The sequence below is a fragment of the Oncorhynchus clarkii genome, chromosome 7 (assembly GCF_045791955.1).
Source record: "Oncorhynchus clarkii lewisi isolate Uvic-CL-2024 chromosome 7, UVic_Ocla_1.0, whole genome shotgun sequence".
Taxonomy (NCBI): domain Eukaryota; kingdom Metazoa; phylum Chordata; class Actinopteri; order Salmoniformes; family Salmonidae; genus Oncorhynchus; species Oncorhynchus clarkii.
Genome location: NC_092153.1, coordinates 17,268,374 through 17,292,510, shown reverse-complemented (window position 1 = coordinate 17,292,510; position 24,137 = coordinate 17,268,374). Strand labels below are relative to the sequence as shown.

The window sequence follows — 24,137 nt, the reverse complement described above, 5'->3', positions numbered from 1 at the left end:
ATGTTAATTAACGGTCAATTACCGTGAGACCGACAGTTATTTGCTTGACAATCACCGGCTGACAACATTTTGTGACCACCATAGCCCTACCTAGGTATGTCCACAACATCCTCTGTAGTATTTTCCGGTAGAACAAACCGTTATATCCAGTGTCTCAAGTGTGAATCGATGGTAAATTACTGTTCAGGGGGAGCGAGAGAGAGAGGGAGAGAGGGAGGGACGTGCTTCCACTTCAATCAGCCCTGTGTTTTCCACTGCTGTGCACAAACCTATCTCTGCATCTGAGCTTGAAGGACATCTAGACTTATAACGCTGAGCAGAGCTTAAAGAGTGACAAGTGCTCAGATCAACCTTGATTGGAAAATTTCCTTTCGGTAAACATTTACATCAAGACGTGAGCCTATCAGGGCAGACTGAAGATCATTCCTCCAGGTTACGGGTAGGAAAAGGAATCTCAATGCTGCTAGAGATGGAGTTGCGTATGGAAGTTTTTTCTGCTCAATGCATCGAGAGCTTTGTTGAGTAGACAAAGCTCAACAAACATGATTTCACCAGTATTACAAGAAGGGTGTTATGGTCTTTGGCATGATGTTGACAAAGGTCGATGGGCCGACATTGTTTTGAGCCGGTAGGTTCATGTTGGCTAGAGTTTGTAGTACAGTACTTACAGTACAGAGCCCATGATTGTCGTCCTTAATTATATCCACTTTGAAAACACTTTGACTTCAGGGTTGCTATCTCTCTATCTTCCCAGATGTATTTCAACCCTACAACTTTGAGGACATTAATCTCATGGAACCGCTTAGAGAACATTTCAGCACCTACACTTCCATGACGCTCACACAGTTATTTCATGTCATCAGTCTTTCGGGCACTTCGCCGTCGCTAACGACATCTGACAGGTCCCCCTTAAGAAACGTTTTTCTGAAGGTTAATCATCCCGTTTCCCGCCTGTGGTCCTCTTTGGATCAGACGCTCGCTATCCGTTTCCTGACACTTTGAATTCAGAACGCGCCCTTCAGCCGCACACTTCTCCACGGTAATTAGGATCGGAGAGAGCAGGAGTGTCAATGTAAGAGTTTAAAGTGAAGACGGCGGGTTTGACTGATGCTTCTAATGGCCTTCGCTCGCCAAGGCCGTGTTCTTACAATGGCGTTCGAGGGGGGAATGATGGGGGGGGTTGAAGGGGAGGATGGAGGGGAGTAGCATTAATCTACAGGTGACGCCACACAATCTGAAACAACGTCGTTCTTTTTCCATCAACAGGAAGTCATAACTCATCTATACCAGAGCCGTCCATGACTTTTGGTGGTTAATTTTTGACGGACAAGGATATTTAAAGTTGTTAATCACTGCCACTATTATCTCGCTGTTACCATGGTCATTAAGATGGATAGATGTGATTGGCAGTACTTGATTTGATATGGTTCATAATAATACAGTAAAATGGATGTGTGGATTGAACCTAATGTTTTGTTCACATAATAGGCTACGATTGATGTAATGCGCCATGACAACGGAAGAGGATGGTTAGACCACGGATGCTTTAACAGTGTTGAAATGAATTGATTGATTCAGGGACAGTAACACTATTTTGTTAAGTGAGGAAGCGGAAGCATATTTCAGCTAATTAACACCGGAATGGCTAATTGATCCATGATGTACCCTGTATGCTCTCAGGTCTTACATAGATAATCAGGTATTGTGCTGATATATTTTACAGTGATTTTACATTGTCAAAATCAGAATGTTCTCTGGTAGCTAAGATGTTGTTACAGAGGTGGAACCACAGGTCCCAGAGTGGTTGTATCGATTCTCGTCCTCGTCTGATGAGGAGTAGGATAGATCGGACCAAAATGCAGCGTGGTATGTGTCCATGTTAACTTTATTAATCTGAACACAAAATAACAAAGGTGAAAAAACTAAACAGACCTATCAGGTCACAAAACAGGAAACAACTACCCACAAACACAGGTGGGAACAGGCTACCTAAGTATGGTTCTCAATCAGAGACAACTATAGACAGCTGCCTCTGATTGGGAACCATACCAGTCCAAACACAGAAATACAAAACATAGAACAAAAACATAGATTGCCCACCCTAACTCACGCCCTGACCAAACCAAAAATAGAGACATAAAAAAAAGTAACTAAGGTCAGAACATGACAGTGGTAGGCCATTTTTTTCAGACTCTATAGCATATGACAGTGATTAAATCAGTTGTGACAATGCTTTATATGGTGTATAATGAGATGAAAAAAACTTATCAGGTCACATGGTTTTCAAAAAGAATCCTGGAAAAACTGGTGCTGGGGAGGATTAAAATCTTGTCAAACTTCAGCAACCTTGTACTTGTTCATATGAAATATATTTTAAAACTAGACTAACAGGGTTTCTTCTACAATCACGGAGACAACTGTGATTGGACAATAGAACATGCTTTATGCATGTTTGCATCGTGTAGGCCTATGCAACTATGCAGGGCTCCTGAGTGGCGCAGCGGTCTAAGGCACTGCATCTCAGTGCAAGAGGCATCACTACAGTCCCTGTTTTGATTCCAGGTTGTATAACATCAGGCCGTGATTGGGAATCCCATAGGGCGGCTCACAATTGGCCCAGCGTCGTCCAGTTTTGGCCGGGGTAGGCCGTCATTGTAAATAAGAATTTGTTCTTAACTGACTTGCCTAGTTAACCTCTCTGATCTCCCCATCCCGGATCCGGTATCAGGAATACAGACTCAAGCTCATTACCATAACGCAACGTTAACTATTCATGAAAATCGCAAATGAAATGAAATAAATATGCCATCTCTCAAGCTTAGCCTTTTGTAAACAACACTGTCATCTCAGATTTTCAAAATATGCTTCTCAACCATAGGAAAACAATAATTTGTGTAAAAGTAGCTAGCTAGCGTAGCATTTAGCGTTAGCATTAGCGTTAGCATCCAGCACGCAACATTTCAACAAAAACATAAAAGCCTTCAAATAAAATCATTTACCTTTGAAGAACTTCTGATGTTTTCAATGAGGAGACTCTCAGTTAGATAGCAGATGCTCAGTTTTTCCAAAAAGATTCTTTGTGTATTAGAAATAGCTCCGTTTTATACATCACATTTGGCTACCAAAAAAACCCGAAAATTCAGTCCTCAAAACGCGAACTTTTTTCCAAATTAACTCCATAATATCGACTGAAAACATGGCAAACGTTGTTTAGAATCAATCCTCAAGGTGTTTTTCACATATCTCTTCATTGATATATCGTTCTTGGAAGCATGGTTTCTCCCCTCAATCAAATGGAAAAGTACAAGCAGCTGGCAATTGCGCACCGAATTCCACGCAGGACACCAGGCGGACACTTGGAAAATGTAGTCTCTTATGGTCAATCTTCCAATGATATGCCTACAAATACGTCACAATGCTGCTAACACCTTGGGGGAACGACAGAAAGTGTAGGCTCATTCCTTGCGCAATCACAGCCATATAAGGAGACAATGGAAAACAGAGCTTCAGAAATTCTGCTCATTTCCTGGTTGACGCATCATCTTGGTTTCGCCTGTAGAATGAGTTCTGGGGCACTTACAGACAATATCTTTGCAGATTCTGAAACTTCAGAGTGTTTTCTTTCAAAAACTGTCAAGAATATGCATAGTCGAGCATCTTTTCGTGACAAAATATCGCGCTTAAAACGGGAACGTTTTTTATCCAAAAATGAAATAGCGCCCCTAGAGATCCAACAGGTTAAATAAAGTTTAAATTTAAACAATAAAAACTGTATGTCCAATAAAAAATAATTACTGATAGTCTACAGAATGTCATCACTTTTATGTTGATTCATTAATTCCAGTTAGACATTTTGGATAGAAAAGGAATAGGCAGCCCAAGTTTTAATATAAACCAAGTTGATCACATACACATTTTCTCCTAACACAAATAAATTGATTATATATACTTAACATTACCACTTTATTTACCCTGGCCAGATGGACAGGGCGCATAGGCTGTATGAAACTGCTGTTGTTGGTAGCCTAGTGTTACACGGAGTGGAACAGGGGATCCCTAGAGCAGACTCAGATGAGGAGACTGGGATGAAGTAACCAAGGTATTTATTGAAACACAGGGGGAAGTTGGAGTGCAGGCCAGGGGAAGCTCGGGTGGGTTGGGGGAAACCAGGTACGGAGGCTGAGGCTGGAGCGAGAGGGGTTGGGACAGGGTAAGCAGGTCCGTAGGGGAATCCAAGGGAGTAGGAGAGTGGGGAATCCAGGACAGAGTAGCAGGATGACGAGACGTGGAACTGGAGACAGGGACCAGAGTCAGAGCGGGCAAACTGCAGCGGAGAGGAAAACAGCATCAGGCAAGGAAAACAGGCACAACAGGATTGAATAGTAACAACAGCTAGACGCGTAGACTGACTGAGCAGAGATTACAATCTGGCAGCTTGGAAGTGGCAGGGCTGAGTATTTGTCGAGGTCTTGATTATGGAATAGGTTGCAGCTGGTAGGGATCTGCTCTGACTCCAGCACAACTGTCTCCACCCACACAGTCACACACACACACACACACACACAGAGGGAGAGAGTACTGGGGGAGTGGCGGCAGGTCAAGGAGACACAGGATGAGCTGTAGAGGGCGTTGCAGGAGCAGATGTGACACCTAGAGTTTTTGCATGTGTCTGTCAGGGTGATGTGTTATCACATTTGCTAAATAAATACTGGAGGAAAGTGGAAAGCGCACTTGAGTGTGCGTTGTGCACAGCACACACAGCCCATGATTTCCGTGAATCTGATTGGTCAAGCACTCATCAAGCCTGCAGTACTCTGATGTGAAGGACAGATAAATTGCGAGTTGACAAATCATGCGGCAAATCAGTCTAAAAAACAGTACTCCGCTTCAATATTTTGTACTAAACTAAATAAGAAATGGTGCTCCACCTGATTGAAAAGGGAAAATGTCTGCTTGCCACACGTTTTTCGACAGCCCTGTGTTGTTCGTAGCAGTTTAGAGGATTATTAAAGCTTAGTGTGCCTTTAATGTAATGTCAACGCTCAACATCTTGCCACATAATAACAAACTTACCAGTCAAAAGAGTCTGGCATCACAATTTATTTTACAACTGATCACAAATAAGGGTTATACTGTTAGTGCTGTCTTATTTCCCTGAAGGAGAGATCCAGTAAGGGTTATACTGTTAGTGCTGTCTTATTTTCCTGAAGGAGAGATCCAGTAAGGGTTATACTGTTACTGCTGTCTTATTTTCCTGAAGGAGAGATCCAGTAAGGGTTATACTGTTACTGCTGTCTTGTTGTCCTGAAGGAGAGATCCAGTAAGGGTTATACTGTTAGTGCTGTCTTATTTACCTGAAGGAGAGAGATCCAGTAAGGGTTATACTGTTAGTGCTGTCTTATTTCCCTGAAGGAGAGATCCAGTAAGGGTTATACTGTTAGTGCTGTCTTATTTTCCTGAAGGAGAGAGATCCAGTAAGGGTTATACTGTTAGTGCTGTCTTATTTTCCTGAAGGAGAGATCCAGTAAGGGTTATACTGTTAGTGCTGTCTTATTTTCCTGAAGGAGAGAGATCCAGTAAGGGTTATACTGTTAGTGCTGTCTTATTTTCCTGAAGGAGAGATCCAGTAAGGGATATACTGTTACTGCTGTCTTATTTTCCTGAAGGAGAGATCCAGTAAGGGTTATACTGTTATTGCTGTCTTATTTTCCTGAAGGAGAGAGGTACAGTACGGGTTATACTGTTAGTGCTGTCTTATTTCCCTGAAGGAGAGATCCAGTAAGGGTTATACTGTTAGTGCTGTCTTATTTTCCTGAAGGAGAGATCCAGTAAGGGTTATACTGTTAGTGCTGTCTTATTTTCCTGAAGGAGAGATCCAGAAAGAGTTATACTGTTTGTACTGTCTTATTTTCCTGAAGGAGAGATCCAGTAGGGGTTATACTGTTAGTGCTGTCTTATTTTCCTGAAGGAGAGATCCAGTAAGGGTTATAATGTTAGTGCTGTCTTATTTTACTGAAGGAGAGATCCAGTAAGGGTTATACTGTTAGTGCTGTCTTATTTTCCTGAAGGAGAGATCCAGTAAGGGTTATAATGTTAGTGCTGTCTTATTTACCTGAAAGAGATCCAGTAAGGGTTATACTGTTAGTGCTGTCTTATTTTCCTGAAGGAGAGATCCAGTAAGGGTTATACTGTTAGTGCTGTCTTATTTTTCTGAAGGAGAGATCCAGTAAGGGTTATAATGTTAGTGATGTCTTATTCACCTGAAGGAGAGATCCAGTAAGGGTTATACTGTTAGTGCTGTCTTATTTTCCTGAAGGAGAGATCCAGTAAGGGTTATACTATTAGTGTCACGTTCTGACCTTTATTTCCTTTGTTTTGTCATTATTCAGTATGGTCAGGGCGTGCGTTGGGGTGGGCAGTCTATGTTTGTTTTTCTATGTTTTGGGTTATTTCTATGTTTCGGCCTAGTATGGTTCTCAATCAGAGGCAGGTGTCATTAGTTGTCTCTGATTGAGAATCATACTTAGGTAGCCTGGGTTTCACTGTGTGTTTGTGGGTGATTGTTCCTGTCTCTGTGTTTGCACCAGATAGGACTGTTGAGGTTTTCACGTTTCTTGTTTTTGTATTCAGTTGTTCATGTGTACATTTACGTATTAAAAGAACCATGGACACTTACCACGCCGCATATTGGTCCTCTGATCCTTTTCGCCTCTCCTCTTCGGAGGAAGAGGAGGAAATCCCTTACAGTTAGGGATGTCTTATTTTCCTGAAGGAGAGATCCAGTAAGGGTTATACTGTTAGTGCTGTCTTATTTTCCTGAAGGAGAGATCCAGTAAGGGTTATAATGTTAGTGCTGTCTTATTTACCTGAAGTAGAGAGATCCAGTAAGGGTTATACTGTTAGTGCTGTCTTATTTTCCTGAAGGAGAGATCCAGTAATGGTTATACTGTTAGTGCTGTCTTATTTTCCTGAAGGAGAGATCCAGTAAGGGTTATACTGTTACTGCTGTCTTATTTATCTGAAGTAGAGAGATCCAGTAAGGGTTATACTGTTAGTGCTGTCTTATTTTCCTGAAGGAGAGAGATCCAGTAAGAGTTATACTGTTAGTGCTGTCTTATTTTCCTGAAGGAGAGATCCAGTAAGGGTTATACTGTTAGTGCTGTCTTATTTTCCTGAAGGAGAGATCCAGTAAGGGTTATACTGTTAGTGCTGTCTTATTTACCTGAAGTAGAGAGATCCAGTAAGGGTTATACTGTTAGTGCTGTCTTATTTTCCTGAAGGAGAGAGATCCAGTAAGAGTTATACTGTTAGTGCTGTCTTATTTTCCTGAAGGAGAGAGGTACAGTAAGGGATATAATGTTAGTGCTGTCTTATTTTCCTGAAGGAGAGATCCAGTAAGGGTTATACTGTTAGTGCTGTCTTGTTTTCCTGAAGGAGAGAAATCTAGTAAGCGACTAATCTTTTTGTCAGTTAAAGTAAAAGCTCCATAATTTACCTTCATTCTTTGATTGGTGAATAATTAAGTGATACTGTGTTTCTGCTTTGCCCTCCGTAATGATGGCAATAATTCATGTTATGCTGATGAGCCCACAGAAAGAGTTTCATAATGCATTTCAAATGGCTAAATGATTACAGCTTCAGATGAATGGAGTGAACTGTGAACAACGGCATGTTTTCTAACTGCGATAAATGCATTAGTGTAAATGTGAGAAAGACCCCACCGAATGCGGAATCATTCACAGAATCCCAACCAAATTGCCCATGCCTGGTGGATGGGATGTGAAATAGATTTAAAACGGTTTAATTTATCACTGTTATAAAGGGTTTTTCATAAAGTGATGAAAGATCATCGGCAGGCCACTTGTTTAAGGAGTTCCTGTTTGTGTGCATGTGTGTGTGCTTATGTGTGTGTGCGTGTACATGCATCTTTGTTCATGCTGGTGTCCCTCTTACAGTGAGTCAGCCCTGTGGATTTCTGTCTTGTGTGTACTCTGACTGCTATGGCCCCTGGGTGACAGGCATGGGTGTATAAGACATTATTTGCTGTGATTCTCAGGGGTCAGAGCCTGAGGTGACAGTGCACATGCTGGGGTTGAGACAGACAGACAGACTCCCTCCTGCCACTTAGAGTCCATTATGAAGAGAGGGGTTTCTCTATATTACCCAGAATGCATTGTTGTCTGCCAGTTGTCAGTCAGGGTTGGTGACAAGGCTGCAGTAAGGTGGGGCAACAGTCTTTCTCTCCCTGTCTCTATCTCTCTTACTCTCCCTCTCCCTCTCTCTTTCAATCTCTCTCCCCCCTCTCACTCTCTCCCTTTCTATTTTCAATTGGCTCTACTCTTTACTTACCTAGTCAGTATGGTTCTTCTGATTGACAGAGGCTGATAGGTAGATGGCAGGTTCTTGGCTTGCACTAGAAATGGCTTCGGCTAGGAAGTGGTTCAGAATGGTTTACAAGGCATGTTGTGGAAAAACAACATTTATTTTTTATGTTTCCAGAACACCTAAGTGCACTTTGTATTCTAAAATTACTGTACTCTCAATTACTTTCCCATTTAGAAACACTACACAGGGTTTTAACCTTTTAGAGCAAAATAGAGTCTAGCAGTAATTGCAGTAACTTTTCTCTGCTTTTATATATAGTTTTCTCTGAAAACCTTTATCAAACTATTGTGTGCACATACAGATGCTGTCATACAGGCAAGTGTTTGATTCCATTTTCTCACTGTTTTTTTTCCTAATTTAAAAAAAAAGTAATCTAATGCATTATGCTAATCAAGTAATTTGACTATTTTATGGTTATTTAAATAGATTAATTTTCCTTCAATTGAATATAATTCACAACAGAAATGGGAACCTGGTAGTAATATATGTCTTTTAGTCCTTCATTTTGCATCAGCGCTGTCAGCCATAGTAACACATTCATCAACAGAGAAAGGGGAAACTCAATTTGATACGGGAGAATTTCATGTGACCTTTTATGCAGTAAGTGGGTCTGAATAAGAACTGCACATACATCAATAGATTCTCAACCTTCCAGAAGTGTTGATGGTTAATACAGCAACATTTCTGCAGAATACTGATCAGATGTTGGCTCTTCGCTTCTACCATATCAACATGAATTTGGCTTGAATTGTATGCAGTGTGGATGAATGAGGCCACATCTGTTCTTTCTTTGGCCACCTTGTTCATTGTTATGACTGCACAGTGGAGGTAGAAAGGCCGTTCACAATATCAGGTTTCACTTGTAACAACAACAAAAAAGCTTTTTAATTTACTTTTGTTGTCCTCCGGGAGTTGCTGAATCGCCTCTCTACTTCAGTTTGTTCCACAATTCATACACCTTGGTTCGGAGAGCGAGGTAGCGGCTGTGATCCCTTTCCTTTGCACAATATCACTGTAGTCGTAAAATAGAAATAGTATTGTTGTAATATATAACATGCAACTTCTAAGTGCATTTATTCTGCAGTATACAAATGTCCCGTGTCTTCCCTGTGTTTTTTTCACTCTGTCCGTTTGTAAGATGGCGCTGGAGCAGAAGGCAGACGTTTTACGTGCCCCCAACCGATTGTGTTTTGTTGTTCGTTTATCTGCATTGTTTGTAACTTATTTTTTTACTCTTTTTGTACATAATGTTGCCGCTACTGTCTCTTATGACCGAAAATAACTTCTAGACATCAGGACTGCGATTACTCACCACGGACTAGCAGAATACGCTTTCTTCTTTCACTACTCTGACGAGCCTGAGGCGGAGGATATACGGCTCCCTCGGGAACAGGCACCGACCCCAGTGATCTGCGTGAAGAGGAGGCGGAGAAAGAGAGGCTGGAGAGCGGGCTGCCTTCTGAGAAGTTGGAGGCGATCGAATAGGCCTCCACTTCCCGCAATTCTGCTAGAAAAAAACGGCAATCTTTCGACAATAAAATGGACGAGTTACTGGGAAGATTAAACTACCAACGGGACATTAAAATCTGAAACATCTTATGCTTCACGGAGTCGTGGCTGAAGGACAACAATATCAACATACAGCTGGCTAGTTATACGATGTACCGGCAGGATAGAACAGCAGCGTCTGGTAATACAAGGGGCGGCGGTCTACGTATTTTTGTAAACAACAGCTGGTGCACGACATCTAAGGAAGTCTCGAGCTATTGCTCGCCTGAGGTAGAGTTTATCATGATAAGCCACACTGGCAGCATCCGCACTAAAGGCTAGAGCTGCCACTTTCAAGGAGCGGGACTCTAACCTGGAAGCTTATAAGAAATCCTGCTATGCCCTCCAACGAACCATCAAACAGGCAAAGCTTCAATACAGGACTAAGATCGAGTCGTACTACACCAGCTCTGACGCTCGTCGGATGTGGCAGGGCCTGCAAACTATTACAAAGGGAAGCCCAGCCAAGAGCTGCCCAGTGACACGAGCCTACCGGATGAGCTAAACTACTTCTATGCTCGCTTCGAGGCAAATAACACTGAAACATGCATGAGAACACCAGCTGTACCAGAAGACTGTGTGATCACACTCTCCGCAGCCGATGTAAGACCTTTAGACAGGTCAATATTCACAAGGCCGCAGGGCCAGACAGATTACCAGGACGTGCGCTGACCAACTAGCAAGTGCCTTCACTGACATTTTCAACTTCTCCCTGTCCGAGTCTGTAATACCAACATGTTTTAAGCAGACCACCATAGTGCCTGTTCCCAAGAACTCTAAGGTAACCTGCCTAAATGACTACCGACCTGTAGCACTCACGTCTGTAGCCATGAAGTGCTTGGAAAGTCTGGTTATGGCTCACATCAACACTATCATCCCAGAAACCCTAGACCCACTCCAATTTGCATACAGCCCCAACAGATCCACAGATGATGCTGTCTCTATTGCACGCCACACTGCCCTTTCCCACCTGGACAAAAGGAACACCTATGTGAGAATGCTATTCATTGACTACAGCTCAGCGTTCAACACCATAGTGCCCTCAAAGCTCATCAATAAGCTAAGGACCCTAGCACTAAACACCTCCCTCTGCAACTGGTTCCTGGACTTCCTGACGGGCCGCCCCCAGGTGGTAAGGGTAGGTTACATCACATCCGCCACGCTGATCCTCAACACAGGGGCCCCTCAGGGGTGCTTGCTCAGCCCCCTCCTGTACTCCCTGTTCACTCAAGACTGCACGGCCAGGCACAACTCCAACACCATCATTAAATTTGCAGATGACACAACAGCGGTAGGCCGACAACAACGAGACAGCCTATAGGGAGGAGGTCAGGGATCTGGCCGTGTGGTGCCAGGACAACAACCTCTCCCTCAACGTGATCAAGACAAAGGAGATGATTGTGGACTACAGGAAAAGAGGACCGGGCACGCCCCCATTCTCATCGACGGGGCTGCAGTGGAGCAGGTTGAGAGCTTCAAGTTCCTTGGTGTCCACATCACCAATAAACTAACATGGTCCAAGCACACCATGACAGTCGTGAAGCGGGCACGACAAAACCTATTCCCCCTCAGGAGACTGAAAATATTTGGCATTGGTCCTCAGATCCTCATTGGTCCTCAGGTTCTACAGCTGCACCATCGAGAGCATCCTGACTGGTTGCATCACTGCCTGGTATGGCAACTGCTCGGCCTTCGACCGCAAGGCACTACAGAGGGTAGTGCAAACCCTCAAGCTTCCTGCCATCCAGGACCTCTATACCAGGCGGTGTCAGAGGAAGGCCCTAAAAATTGTAAAAGACTCCAGGCACCCTAGTCATAGACTGTTCTCTCTGTTACCACACGGCAAGCGCCAAGTCTAGGTCCAAGAGGCTTCTAAAACAGCTTCTTCCCCCAAGCCATAAGACTCCTGAACATCTAGTCAAATGGATACCCAGACTATTTGCATTGTCCCCACACCCCTCCCCTCTCCACACCACTACCACTCTCAGTTGTCATCTATGCATAGTCACTTTAATTAACTCTACCTAGATGTACATACTACCTTAACTAACCGTTGCCCCCGCACATTGACTCTGTACCGGCACCCCCCTGTATATACAGTATTGTTATTTTTTACTGGTGCTCTTTAATTACTTGTTACTTTTATCTCTTATTCGTATCCATATTTTTTAAAACTGCGCTGTTGGTTAGGGGCTCGTAAGTAAGCATTTCACTGTAAGGTGTTGTATTCGGTGCATAATAAGATTTGATTTGATGATATACTCTCTCTCGCTCATGATTCACCTCTCTTGTCTTTCTCATCACCACTCACCTTGCTGTCTTGTCTTCTGTTTGCAGAGATGGAGTGAAGAGGAAAGAGCCTATCATTAAGGGCAGGAGCCAGCTGTGTGAGGTAAGGAATGACTCAGTGTTTTCTATTATCAAACCCTTTCTGCTGGTTTGGCCCATCTGTCTCTCTGTCTAATCACATCATTCATAACTGATATAAAGAACCAACATTGTATTTGACTATGTTGCCTGTACTGTACTAAAACATCCCAGTATTTGGCAGCATACAGTATAATATTGCAACAGAAGCCCCCAGAATATATATGAAAACACACAGTACAGCACTGTTCTCAATTGACCTATAATAACCTTGCTGGCTAACACCTTGACTGTTACAGTGTTTCAAAGCTGCTTTTTGATCTACCTTTAGCAGCCTAGCTACTGTAGCTAACACCATGTCAATCTAACTGTAGGATCCTAGCCAGCTAACACCATGTCAATCTACCTGTAGCAGCTTAGCTAGCTAACACCTTGTCAATCTACCTGTAGTAGCCTAGCTAGCTAACACCTTGTCAATCTACCTGTAGCAGTCTAGCTAGCGAACACCTTGTCAATCTACCTGTAGCAGCTTAGCTAGCTAACACCTTGTCAATCTACCTGTAGTAGCCTAGCTAGCTAACACCTTGTCAATCTACCTGTAGCAGTCTAGCTAGCTAACACCTTGTCAATCTACCTGTAGCAGCCTAGCTAGCTAACACATTGACCTATAGTGTTACAGTATGACTGCTATGTAATGTGATTGGGAGGAAAAACTACATACAATCCTATGCTAAGCTACGAGGGGTTCTTAGACTTGTGCTGACCTTCAGCTTTTCTTTTAGTGAATCAGTGCTTGCATCCCAAATGGCACCCTATTGCCTATATAGTGCACTACTTTTGACAAGGCCCCATAGGGCTATATAGGATAATAGGCTGCTATTTTGAATACAGACAGTGTGTTGCAGGTAGAAAGGTCATCCATGTTCCATGCTGCAGAGTAAAGCTGAGAGGCATGTTGTGTCCTCCATCATTAGCGCTGGCTAACAACACGGCAAGAGGCGCCTGCCTACCTACCTACTGCTCCAGCCCACTCACATAATTACAGCTGAATACCTTGGCGATACAAGAAGTGAATCATTCTGTCAATCTGCATACAATTGACATTTATACCTCTCAGTAGGCTATTGTATGTCAATGAGGTCAGGGATAATTCCACCACCTCCACTGCTACCACTGCTACGTGCTACTGCTGTACAACTAACTGCTATACTACTTCAGTACTAATACGACTAACACTACTTATTATGATAATAATATGGCTAGAACTGATCAGAATTTGTGGTCATCATTCTACTTACACTGAACTATAGTGTTTTATTGAGGGCACAGAGTAAATCAGAAATGTACACAGCTTCAGCTACCGTTACTAGAGATCAATTTCTAATAGAGGAAGATGTATAAAGGCCTACGTCTTTTTGTGAGACTGTGTTCAACTCGTCGCATCACCCTGTGTTCTGTGAAAAGTGGGAGGCTGGGCTAGTCAAACCCATCTCTGCTTTCGTAGACGCCCATGTTGTCTTGACACAGTCTAATTACCAAAGGCAAACAGCACAGAGAACTTTCAAGAGCTGCCTGCCACGTTACGTGAATGCAGATATGATTGGGAAGCAACAGCAGAAGAGTTCCTAGATACAGTGTGGTGAAGGCCGGTCATGAGTGAAAGCCAGGAGGGCAGTGAACCCCGAATGGGACATAAAAAAGGTCTGATGCATAGCCTACGTCTGGGAGTGAGAAACCACCACCGCCCACTTTTGAACCCGCCCGAACAGATCCACGGCTAGTCCTAGCGGTAGTCATATCGAGTTCAACATGAAGATGTCAGACATTTAAAGTAAATCCATTTGACTCAATTTATCCAAGGCTTTCATTTATGATGTTGCTCAGTTCAAGACCCTTGCATCCAAAATATTCCCACCCCTGCGCTAGGCTAATTGTCTGAAAAGCCAGAGGATCTGTGCGGGTTTTTCCACGAGGAAGGGAAACTGTACAAAGACAGTGTTAGGCTACCTATGAATAATGCACACATCATTAGAGCAGGTTTTAGTAAAGTACCTGGTCTGACACAGATTCTAACACAGTCTATATTGTGAATAATGGGTGTGTGCGAGCTAAGAAAATGTGCCAGATAAACCCAATCTGTTATGATTAGTTTGTGCAGTATAAATTAGATTCTCATTGGGTAGAACTATAATGCAAAAACAAGCATTTCACTAATCTAGCTAAGTCAGTGACTTGAAGTTGCAGATTTTTCATTGACTTGCAACCTGACAAGAGTCTGATGATAATATCACAGAACAGTGTGCTTCTGGACTCAGTGTGTAGCAATGCACTTAGCATAATTTAATCAATCATAAACTAATATTGGTCGTAAGCATCCTCTGAAATATTCAAATAGGATATTTCCTTGTCATTTCCCATGCAAATCATCCCAAATATGTTCAGTTTACACTACTGTACATATGTCAATTCAACTGAAGCAGTAAAGCACCGTATAGTGCTCTGCTAATTGAATGGTCTTTGGTGGGGATCTGACTCAATTCCTATAGACTCCATAATAATTTATCAATGACACCTCAGCAGGTGCTTCATCATGTCTCCAGACCAATTTTTCCATCGTCCTCCCTATGAATACATTATGCTTCCAGCCCATACATCTTCCTGGCCCGTCCTTGTGCGTGAACTGAGTAGAGTAGAGTATTACTTTACTAATCCCAGTTTGGGAAATTGTTTTATCGCAGCATTCATCATCCATAACGTATAAGGACTTGACACAATGACAGACACACAACCAAACACAACACATATCAAGACACATGAAGGCACCTGCTCCTTAGCATGCGCAGTCGGATTCAAGTGCTGTTTTCCATCCCACTCTGGAGGAAAAAACAGCAAGAATACTGTTCACAATAGGAAGACATCATAAAACAGTTCAATTATACTCGTTAAAAAGCCTCATGTCTTTGGGTAAAAATGTCTAAACCTCTTTGTGGAACTTCTGGGCAGGATGGACCTGCTACTGAAGCTGCTCCTGTGTTGCTTTAGAGTGCTGTGGAGTGGGTGTGTGTCATTGTCCATGATCATTTGTGTTTTTGCTTGCAGCTTTTTTATGAACATGTCCTGCATTGATTACAGGCTGCAGCCAATTGTAGCGCTGGCTTCCCTGATGATTTTGTCAAGCTTGTTTATATCCTCCTTGGCTAAATTATCTTTCCAGCACACAGTGGCATAGCTTACTATACTCACCACGACACTGCTGTAGAACATGGAACATGCAAAGCATTTTGTCACAGACATTAAAAGATCTAAGCTTCCTTAAAAAGTACAGTTTGGATCGGGCTTTTTTTGTAGATGCTGTGGGAGTTCTCCTTCCAGTTCAGTTTGTTTCCACTATTACACCCAAGTACTTGTAAGCGTCAACAGTCCCAATCTCTTCACCATTAATAAAAATAGGATTAAAAACATACATTTATTTTTCCTCAAATCTACTACTACCTCCTTTGCCTTCAGCACAGTCATTGGCCTCACACCCTTTCACAAAGGACATAGTTGTATCCATGTGATTAGCATCGGGGTACGTCCAAAATGGCACCCTTTTCCCTATATAGCGCACTAATTTGGACCTGGTCAAAGGTGGTGCACTATACAGGGAATAAGGTGTCATTTCACATGCACCCAATGCCACTCCACAAGGTGGATTATTTCTGAAATTGATATGCAATCTGTGTTTTTGGCAATCATTGTTTCCGATTGTATTTTATTTTTATTATTCGTTTTATTTCAGCAGGGAGTCACCATTCAGAGCAGGGTCTCTTTCACAAAGGAACCCTGCATATGCACTATATATACAAATGTATGTGGACACCCCATCAAGTTAGTGGATTCGGCTATTTTAGCCACACCCGTTGCTGGCAGGTGTATAAAATTGAGTACACAGCCATGCAATCTCCATAGACAAACATTTGCATTAGAATGGCCTTACTGAAGAGCTCTGTGACTTTCAACGTGGCACCGTCATAGGATGCCACCTTTCCAATAAGTCCGTTTTTCAAATTTATGCCCTGTTAGAGCTGTCCCTGTCAACTGTAATTGCTGTTATTGTGAAGTGGAAATGTCTAGGAGCAACAACAGCTCAGCTGCAAAGTGGTAGGCCACACAAGCTCACAGAACGGGACCTCAGCGTGCTGAAGCGCGTAGCGCATAAAAATCGTCTATCCTCGGTTGCAACCCTCACTACCAAGTTACAAACTACCTCTGGAAGCAACGTCAGCACAAGAACCATGTTTTTCATGGTTTGGGCTTGGCCCCTTATTTCCAGTGAAGGGAAATTTTAACGCTACAGCATACAATGACATTCTAGATGATTATGTGCTTCCAACTTTGTGGCAACAGTTTGGAGAAGGCACTTTCCTGTGCACAAAGCGAGGTCCATACAGAAACACCAGAACATCTAATTGTAATGTATTTTGTAGTTGGTTCCGGCAATGAGGTGCTTTAAAGCTAAAAGCAGATTTATCGAGTTTGGTCGACACCCGAGGAACCTCAAGAGTTAAGCAACCTTGTGAACGGGTTTGGTATCTCATGTTTTTATATTTTAACAGCGAAGTTAGGTAAGTTGAAAGCTTGTGTAGTAGAGCTTTGTAAAAATGGCATCCTATTCCCTATAGTGCACTATTTATAGGGAATAGGGTAAAGTAGTGCACTCTATAGGGGACATTGTGGGTGCCACTTCAGACACAGTGATGGTCTGTGGTGTGTAAACTCCATACACTATAGCAGTAAAAAGCTTCCTGGTTGGTAAAGTAGCCAACTGCAGCCAATCTCCTGTGATTATTGGTGAATGGATGCTAAGCTAATGGAGTCGTTGGATCCTACTCTGAAATTAACAGCCACTTTCCCACAGAGCCCTGTGCGTTTTAATTAATTAGTCGATAGTCGCTAATCAATCAGACTTGAATTACAGAGGGAAATTAGAAGGATACACCCTAAATGCCGACCTCTGAGGAAAATCCATTCTGGCATGTATAGGGGTGTGGGGGAGGGAGGGAGGGAAAGGGATGCTGTTTCTACTACAGCTGTGTAGGAAAGCTGTTTCCCTAGCATGTTAAGGAGGCATCCACGGATTAGCATTGAGAATCAATAGGAAATGCTAAATGACCGAAGCAAGTCTGACTCAACATATAGTGTTCGTATGTGACAATAAAACATATTATAAGTTTTTTCTTCTCTGAAAAATAAAGTCATGGAATGATCTCAGTAAGGTTTGTTGTGGTGGATGTGGGTGATGCCATCCAACCTGGCATCCATCCATTTCTTGGAGGGAAAAGTGCCACTGAGTGGATTTCTCTAGTAACACATTCCTGATAAAGGTGCCCCTATAGTAGTGTAGGCACACAAAGCAAGCATCTTCTGCCTGCCACTCTATTGAAGTGCCAAAATTAACACATGCACACACACACACACACAGACACAGACACACACACACACACACACACAGACACACACACACACACACACACGTACACGTACACACACATGCAAACACACACCAACTAAAAATGACCAATAAAATTATTGAGTGGTACTGGGTGACATGATTCTATTTCCAGTCTATATGTAGTTATTGTGGAGGGGAAACAACAGCTAAGAACACTTTTAATCTCAGATCAATAGAGCATGTCTGTAATTGGGATAACGCAACATACCAGGGTGGGAAACAGGCAGTTGAGAAGATTACTCTAGTGTCAGATTAAATGACACAGTGCACAGGTTTCATTAGTCTAGCGTGAAGCGCTTCTCTTCAGTTCCAGGGGGTATAAACACACAAACCCACTGCTCCTGAGATAGAGGGGCAGGAATGTGGGGATGTGATAATCAATCAAATCCGTTCTCGGGTTTATTGGGGAAACGAAGCAAAAAACAGATGATAATTGATTTGATATTGGATTAGATTCCTATAACACTTTTCTAGGGGACTCAACGTGCTGTGTACTGCAGATTACGCTGTACGCAATGGGAGAAATTCCAACTACCACTTATGATATGAAGGCTAGATTATGGAATCATAGCTCATAGGGTTAAAAACCTGTCTCCGCTGTAGCTTCAACCCTTTTTACTGTAGCCCACAAAAGCGATTTTAAGTTGAGTTGAGCTTCAGAGTCCCAAGGTCTAAAACTAGGGTCAGCCGCAAAGAAAAGTTTGAAATCTCCAGCCTCGTCTGATTACACAGATCGAGGAAAATACATGTTTGTAGACACATAATGACATTTCACAAAAACAGTGTAGCATTCACAACTGTAGGTTATCTCCACCAGGCTTCGCTAAGCTGAGAACATTGTATAGAGATTGTTTTGTAGTCTGTGAAAGCTTGGATGGTATAGGTCTTATAGCTCTCAGAAGCACAATAAATACCTTTTAGTGTTGTGGCTACAGAGGAGCTTTAATAGGGTAAACCCTGCAGCCGCTTTCTGGATCTGTAATGTATACTACTCAGTCAAGTGTTTCTGTCCAGTTGATGTGTTGTTTTTAGGTGATAGAAATATCTGGCGTGGAACTATAGAGTGTAAAGCGCCTGTACTTGATAGTTCAAACACGTCCATCAGGTCGCTTCATGCTGTATTGCCAAAGTGCTGCATCTTTGACAATACAGTACGCTGGAACTATTAAAGGGAAATCAATAAGCAAATAAAATTTCATTTTTTTCCTCTTTTAACTTTTTGGTCCACTTCCCTGTTTTATGTTCACGTAGTCCTTATAACCACAAACTCCTAGTATCCTTTGCATACTGAAAGAGTGAGCAGCCCTTTCACTAGACCGACCTTTGATGAGGTGAACTTCAGTAGATGAACAGACAAACGCTGCCGCAGTTAAAGTACAGCACATAAAATACTATTGTGTAGTTCAATACATTTGTTTCAACTCCACCTCAGGAGCAAGAACACAATAAACCATTATTGTGATACCCAGTGAAATGAACACAGGTTTCAAGACGGATGTTTTCGAAACCTAATTTATCATGTCCTTCCTTCCTGTTTGGTTGGTCCTCCCTGTATGAGAGGGTAAACGTGAGGCATACCTCTATTCCCGACTTCCACTCAGAACCAATTTTTGCGGGAATATCACAAATTGCTGCTTTGTCTCGGAACAAAGACAACATTCATTTTATCATTTGATGTTTTAACCTGGCAGTATTACTCTCAGTAATCAGAAAAAACTATACGTATATATATATTCTTAACAGTTTGACCAGTGGGAGCCTGCTGTTTAGAGGGGCTGTTAACTTTTAAAGTGCTTTTCGATGGTCTTCAAGAGTTGATGTGAGCCACAGTTAGTTTTATCAGAACAGATTTTGAGTGGGAGTATAGAAGCCTTGTGTTGGGGGGCTGTATGGTGACAGATCACCGTGTTTGGTGTGGATTTATATTGAGGACTGTGTTGGTGTGTACAAAACAGTATCTGTTGTAACAATATTGATAACAACAATGAAACCTTGGTTTGATACAATGATGTGATACAAGTGTGGGCTGTGCCATTGTGTGCATGTGTATATGCTTGTTTGCGAGTGTGAATGTGTACGTGTCTGAGTGTCGAGCAGAGAGAGTAGCTCAAGGTCTCAGCAAGGTCTACGTTCCCCAGGGGCCCCTGGAGACAGAAGTGAACCATGAGTCCTAGTCCACCCACCATAGCAGAATGCCTATAGCAGAATGCCAAACTCAAGGCTCTAGTTTCCCATGAGACATCCTTTGCTCTCACCTATCATCACAGGGGTCAGATTCAACATGACCTCCAGACATTCACAAGATGGCTATTGTTTTCACCTCCTAGCTCTGCACTGACTTGGCTAACCTAGGCTCACAACACCGCCTGGCCCCACTCCAACCCCCCAGGCATCATGTGTGTCTGTGACAGGAACACTGGAGGACGGTGCAACCACTTTACACGCCCACAGCTGACCTTTCACCCCCTTCTGTCATCACATGCGTAACACTCTGGCATAACCGTCTGGACACTTGACCATACGATCGCTTGACCATCTGGTCATATGGCCGTATTTCACAGACCTTTACATGAATTCACGCGCGACACTCTAGCACAACCACCTTAATACCGTTTGACCACTTCACCATTCGACCTTCTGAACGTCTTTCAGGATATAATACACAATGTTTTCAAGGCTGCTGTGCTGGTCATTAGTCCTGCTGACCTCCCGGCAGGTTCATTTATGACATCATGTCCTGGCAGTGGTGAAGGGCATTATGAGAGGGATTACACCCAACACCCTGGCTCAGTCAGTCCTCCACGCTGGCACTGCACCTTTTCTGTTTCACATTAAAAAATAAAGTAGAGTGTGTGTGTGTGGGGGGGGGGGGGGGGGGGGGGGACTTTGGTGTGTGTGTATGCTATTATCAGTGTGTGCGCTGCTAGAGAGCGAGGATCGCCTTTCAGAGACACCTGAAAATGCGCAGTGCGGAGGGACTCCTGCCTTGAAGGCAGCGGTAATTGAAGTTGAAATGAAAAAGGACTCCAGAGCCAACGCTGCCAAGAGAGGAGACGGGAATATGAGAGGAGGGATGAGGACGTGAGAGGAGCGGAGAGGAGAGAAAAGGAGAGAAGGGTCCAAGGGAGTCCGAATCTATAGGGGAAAATCAAAGGTGCCCCGTAGGTGCTAAAGAAGTGATTTCCTTGGGGGATAATGTAGTTTGGCTCACCAACTCACCTTGAGTTATTAAAACATGGATTACCCACAGAACGCAGGGTTGAGAGAGAGAGACTTAATTCTTCTAGCCTTTTTAATCTGGGTTTAGAGGTAATGTGTGTTTGTAATACAATGCATGACAACATTACCATACTTCCATAGACTATATATACAGAAGTATGTAGACAACCCTTCAAATTAGTGGATTCGGCTATTTCAGCCACACCTGTTGCTGACAGGTGTATAAAATTGAGCACACAGCCATGCAATCTCCATAGGAAAACATTGGCAGTAGAATGACCTTACTGAAGAGCTCAGTGACTTTCAACGTGGCACCGTCATAGGATGCCACCTTTCCAACAAGTCAGTTTGTCAAATTTATGCCCTGCTAGAGCTGCCCCGTTCAACTGTAAGTGTTGTTATTGTGAAGTGGATACGTCCAGGAGCAACATCGGCTCAGCCGCGAAGTGGTAGGCCACACAAGCTCACAGAACGGGACCGCCGGGTGCTGAAGCGCGTAGCGAACTTGACTTGCCTGCATAGAGCCCTGATCTCAACCCCATCGAAACACCTTTGGGATGAATTATAACGCCGACTGCGAGTCAGGCCTAATCGCCCAACATCAGCGCCTGACCTCACTAATGTTCTTGTGGCTGAATGGTAGCAAGTCCCCAAAGCAATGTTCCCAGAAGAGTGGAGGCTGTTATAGCAGCAAAGGGGAGACCATCTCCATATCAATGCCCATGATTTTGGAATGAGATGTTCGACGTGCAGGTGTCCACGTACCTTTGGTCATGTGGTACACTGGATAGGTGCAGTGAAATGTGTTGTTTTACAGGGTCAGTCATACTAGTACGGAGACCCTGTAGCAAATTAGGGTAAGTTCTTTGCTCAAGGATTTTCATCATGTCGGCTCAGGTATTTTAGATAGATTTTTCCCCTTAACGGCTCAGATATTTCAGAGCTAGCGTCTGTCAGCCCGGGCAGGTCTTTACAATATTAATACCCCAAGTCATTATGCAGTTTTATTCTCCCTACTGTAACTGTTTCAGAGCCGGCCCAATGCCTCAGTCAGCAGCCCGGCCTTATCCTGCTACAGTACCACCCCAGATAGAACAATGAGACAGATATTTCACCAGATGTATAAATGTGAAGCATCCACTTGGCGTTTCCACTCACTACCAAATATGGTAGTGAGAGGAAGCCCACAAGCCGGCAGTGGGAGAAGATAGAACAGTATGGATTTTGGCTGACATTTTGCTAATTTTGTCATCGATAAAAGAATTCATCTCAATACAGTTTTCTGTTCCCAAAAGTAGAATCTGTTACATACACTCAATTAGTATTTGGTAGCATTGCCTTTAAATTGTTTAACTTGGGTCAAAGATTTTGGGTAGCCTTCCACAAGCTTCCTACATTAAGTTAGGTGAATTTTGGCCCATTCCTCCTGACAAAGCTGGTGTCTCTGAGTCAGGTTTGTAGGCCTCCTTGCTCGCACACACTTTTTCAGTTCTGCCCACAAATGTTCTATGGGATTGAGGTCAGGGCTTTGTGATGGCCACTCCAATACCTTGACTTTGTTGTTCTTAAGCCGTTTTGCCACAACTTTTGAAGTATGCTTGGTGTCATTGTCCATTTGGAAGACTCATTTGCGACCAAGCTTTAACTTCATGACTGATGTCTTGAGATGTTGCTTCAATATTTTCCTCCCTCATGTAGCCATCTATTTTGTGAAGTGCACCAGTCCCTCCTGCAGCAAAGCACCCCCAAAACATAATGCTGCCACCCCCGTGCTTCCCGGTTGGGATGGTGTTCTTCAGCTTGCAAGCCTCCCCCCTTTTCCTCCAAACATAACGGTGGTCATTATGGCCAAAAAGTTCCATTTTTGTTTCATCAGACTCGAGGACATTTCTCCAAAAAGTACGATCTTTGTCCCTGTGTGCAGTTGCAAACCGTAGTCTGTTTTTTTAATGTCGGTTTTGGAGCAGTGGGTTCTTCCTTGCTGAGTGGCATTTCAGGTTATGTCGATGTAGGACTCATTTTACTGTGGATATAGATGCTTTGTACCTGTTTCCTCCAGCATCTTCACACGGTCCTTTGCCGTTGTTCTGTGATTGATTTGCACTTTTTGCACTGAAGTACGTTCATCTCTAGGAGACAGAACGCGTCTCCTTCCTGAGCGGTATGACGGCTGCGTGGTCCCATGGTGTTTATACTTGCGTGCTATTGTTTGTACAGATGAACGTGGTACCTTCAGGCATTGGAAATTGCTCCCAAGGATGAACCAGACTTGTGGAGGTCTACAATTTTTTTTCTGAGGTCTTGGCTGATTTCTTTTGATTTTCCCATGATGTCAAGCAAAGAGTCACTGAGTTTGAAGGTAGGCCTTGAAATACATCCACAGGTACACCACCAATTGACTCAAATTATGTCAATTAGCCTCTAAAGCCATGACATAATTTTCTGGAATTTTCCAAGCTGTTTAAAGGCACAGTCAACTTAGTGAATGTAAACTTCTAACCCACTGAAATTGTGATACAGTGAATTATAAGTGAAATAATCTGTCTGTAAACAATTGTTGGAAAAATGACTTGTGTCATGCACAAAGTAGATGTCCTAACCACTTGCCAAAACTATAGTTTGTTAACAAGAAATTTGTGTAGTGGTTGAAAAACTAGTTTTAATGACTCCAACCTAAGTGTCTGTAAACTTCTGACTTCAACTGTATGTATGTACTTATATGGATATATATAATTACACAAAAAATATACGGGGGATAGGAAATTATGCAGACAGTTACATTGATGGAAGCAACAATCTATCCGCAATATTACAGCTGATCCAGCCCTTCATTTTACTTTTTTTTTAAATAAATAAAATAATAATACATTCATGTAATTGGCGAGTAACAGGTCGGCTCTCGGAATAAAATTGGTCCTGATGTTAGGCTCGGGGCGGGTGTGGCTCCAAATAACTGACCCATGCAGGACTCTACTACCATGGGACCTGCACTGATAGCCCTATCCTGCTACTGTACTGCACCACAGTACCACCATGGGACCTTCACTGACAGGGATGGACCTAGGTATCAAAGGCTCACTGAATGGGAACCATACCAGCTTTGCTGGCTTTACTCAGCTCTCAC

At 43.0% G+C, this 24,137-nt stretch overlaps 1 protein-coding gene across 1 annotated transcript in view; it reads left to right on the top strand.

The window, feature by feature from the left end:
- LOC139414132 (beta-1,3-galactosyltransferase 1) overlaps positions 1-24,137 on the top strand; it is a 116,742-nt gene that overhangs the window by 49,240 nt on the left and 43,365 nt on the right. The window contains exon 2 of the mRNA XM_071162012.1: positions 12,271-12,325. The gene's annotated coding sequence lies outside the window, so the exon portion shown is untranslated. The remainder of the gene's footprint in view (positions 1-12,270; positions 12,326-24,137) is intronic.